Here is a 3,832-nt window from a genome sequence, read left to right on the forward strand (position 1 = left end):
TATATACTAGCAAAGATTGGCACTCGGCACAGTGCTACATACCTGTAATCCCAGCAGCTCCAAAGGCTGAGACAGGAAGATCACCAAGTTCAAGGGCAGCCTCAGCAACTTAGCAAGGCCTTAAGCAACTTAGTGAAACCTATCTCAAAATAAAAATAAAAAGGGCTAAGGATGTGACTTTTTGATAAATTGCCTATAGGTTAAATCCCAGTAACATAAAAAAAATCTCCAAAAAATTGGTAGAGCAGAAAAAATAAAACAAATGCCTAATATTTATTTAATTCTAACCCTTATAACTGAATAAAAAATTAATTGTATTTGATGGTAATTAAAAAAAAAACTGGTTTTTTCAACATCATGTACAAATAACAAGAATGGGTTCCTAATTAGAATAAGTTTGTCTCCATGTATTTATAATATGTCAAAATACTCTCTACTATCATTACTGTCATGTATATCTAAAAAGAACAAATAAAAAAGAAAATAAATAATACATAAATAAAAGAAAGAACTGAGTTTTAGTCAAGGTTTTCAATCAACATATTGTTTTATTTTTTTTTAAGTTTCCATCTTTTTTTAACATAATATACAGGACTATGATACCATTTCAATTTCAAATTATGGGAAATATCACACTCAAATATGCTTTTATTTGACAAGGTGCTATTACAATATTGAGAAATGTAATGAAAAAGTAATTTGGGCTGGGGCTGGGGCTCATTGGTAGCACACTTGCCTGGCATGTGTGAGACACTGGGTTCAATCCTCAGCACCACATATAAATAAATAAAATAAAGGTGTATCAACAACTAAAATTTTTTTTAAGTTATTTGGCAATTTTTAAGACAATCAAATATCTTTTTTGCTACATGGGCCAATGCATTCATTATAACTTGTTCAAAAAATGCAGTCTCTTTGACTTCAAATTATTTTTAAAAATAAAGATTATATAGACACATGTTCTGAATTATTTTGAACAATGAAGGTAAGCATTCTACATTAAACATTTAATGATACCACTTTTCCTTTGCACATACATGTAAAAATCAAAAACTACAGCATAATTCCATAAAGACTTAGCTATTTCTAGAATAGTTTTGTGTAATCATAAAAGACTCCTAGAAATAAATTATCACTTTTATATTAACACTTTTCACTATAATATATATTTTCATTTTTTAAAAAAATATTCACTTTTTAGTTGTAGTTGCACAGAATACCTTTATTTATTTATTTATTTTTATGTGGTACTGAGGATTGAACCCAGGGCCCCGCACGTGCTAGTCGAATGCTCCACCGCTGAACCACAACCCCAGCCCTACAATATATGTTTTCTTAAAGATAAAAATCTTGGGAATTTGGATTTCCCTTATTGATTGAACATAAAATAATTTCTTGCTTCCTGTATTTAATAAACTTCAACTCCTTCTATCAGGAGCTATATACACAGCACAGTGTTACTTACAAATATTCCAGTGAGATGTGTACTTAGTTTCACAATGATCAACACAGTGGTGCCATAAACAGTTTCTACAGGTAAAATGCTAGGAAATGCCAGAGTGGACAATGCCAGACACTGAGTACAATAGATTACAGGTACCCCTGAGGGCCAGAGGAGACCATAAATTTCAGTTTTTAAGTAAAACATCTACAGAAACATGAGAAAAAAATATATAATTCCATTGTTGATAATGTAATTTTCTAGATATTGTTTCTTTTGTTAAATGGATAAACTAACTTAATTTAGAGAAAGTGAATATAATCATAATATGAAGGATCTTCCTTGTTTTCTCATCAGTGGAATGCAGTAGGATTAGTGACAGGATCTTTCTGGTTCCTATATTTGTAGTTCATCCAAACCCAGGATCTCTGAAACTGAAAAAAGAGGCTGAGGCCACCCAAAAATCTTAAAACCGCCCCAGTATATTCTCCCATTATTGGAGCACACAGCAAGCACTGGTGGCTGCTTTTGAACACAGCTGGCAGATAGGTGTCATTTGGGTTAAAACTTCAGAACTCACAACAGTTTAAGTTTCTCTGGATGTCATTTTGAGCACTTGCTGTATTGTTCCAACCACCCTCCAGAAGCTGACTGTTGCTCCTGATCCCAGGCTAAGCAAGCACAACAGACAGAAAACTGAACAATAAATACAAGGAGGGGACTAATCATATATTTTTTAAAAAATAAATAGCAACACCTGATGCTGTTTCTCAGCTCCAATTAGCCCACTAATGCAGTCAGAAACAGGAAGATGTCAACTGCAATGACAACACTGACCACTTGGAGACTATATATCAGTCCAAAGCAAATGCCTCTAGCAGCAAATCCAATTGTTGATTAACTAGGTAACTAAAAGCTAAGCAAGCACATCCACAACTATTTATTTTCACTTTGAGACAGTGTCTCACTAAATTGCACAGGATGTTCTCCAGGTTATGAGTCTCCTACCTCCACTGCACCCAGTCAGTTTCTGATTTTTTAAAATTGCTTCTTTTGAAAACTTGAGCCAGGATCTAGCCAACTCCACATAACATAGCTAAAACATACATGGTATTCCATTGTCTGATTCTCAGGAATCCAGAGAATATGGTTCATGTTACCATTGTAACTGAAAGGTAAGGAGGAAATACTGAAAAATGCCATTCCAGAGGAGGAATAGTCTCAAAAATCTTGTATACATTTTGCCCTGATTTCTTGCTGATTTAAGAACAACTGAAATAGTATGACAGACTCCATACAATCTCAGTAAGGCTGAAAGAATTTAAAGGACATAACAGTTGCGGGGAATACTAGAAAAGAAGTGTGAGAGAATGAAACAGAAAATACTATCTGAAGTAATAAAAGGCAAAGACATCTCAAAATTAAAAAGTGCATGTGTATGTAGATTCAAGAAGCTCTGAGAACCTAAAGAAGATAAAATAAACAAAATAAATTATCTTACAACTGTTAGAAACCAATATGAAAAGAGAAGCTTAAGATGATCTAAGCAAAAATGATATATCATAAATGTGCAGTGCAACACTGCATATCAATGATGACTTTACTTCAAATAAAAAAGGAGATACCAAGGTCATTGAAGCAGATTTTGAATGGGCTCAATGAAAAAAAAATCTAATTATTTGACTCGGTATTCAGCAAACATATTTTCAATAAGAGAAATGAAATGCAGATATATTCAGAAAATGAAAACTAAAACCTAATTCATCATCCACAGAACAGCATAACAAGAAACTCAACAGGAATTTTTTTCTGGTTGAAGGGTAGTTATTCCAGATGGAAACCACATCTTCAGATATAAACAAAAAATATTAATGTAAAAAAAACTTAAAAAAATTAGTTATGTCAGTAAACAGACTCTTTTTCCTCTTAATTTCATAAATATACATATGATTGATCAAAAAATTACTTTGTTTTTTCAACACATTACCATATTGTAAGCATAAAACCATATATAGAAGTTGAGAATTAAGAAAATGAACATATTAAAACACAGTATCATCATATTTTTTATGAAACTGTATAAATTTGCCAGGAAAAGAAAACAAATATTAAAACAACAGACCAAAATGTAAATATCAATAATTATATAAGTATTTTAAAAGAATAGATTTTCAAATTGTACAAAAAACTATGGTAAACATTATAAATCTTATAAAACATATGTGTTATAAAGATAGTTTAATTGAAAGTAAAGAGGCAGACCTGTGACCGACCAGCAGAACAGGCCCAGCAGCCCGCCGGCGTGGTAGACACATCACCCCAATTGGAGGAAAGGCCAGCTGCCGCCCGCAAGATAGGCAGACCGCACGTCCTGGAGAAGGAGACCAGCGG

General features: G+C 32.9%; 1 pseudogene; it reads right to left on the reverse strand.

Annotated features, from left to right (window-relative positions):
• Positions 1–1,794: 1,794 nt before the first annotated feature.
• LOC107134012 lies at positions 1,795–2,332 on the reverse strand (annotated as a pseudogene).
• Between the last annotated feature and the right edge of the window lie 1,500 nt (positions 2,333–3,832).

The sequence above is a fragment of the Marmota marmota genome, unplaced genomic scaffold, assembly GCF_001458135.2.
Source record: "Marmota marmota marmota unplaced genomic scaffold, marMar, whole genome shotgun sequence".
NCBI lineage: Eukaryota > Metazoa > Chordata > Mammalia > Rodentia > Sciuridae > Marmota > Marmota marmota.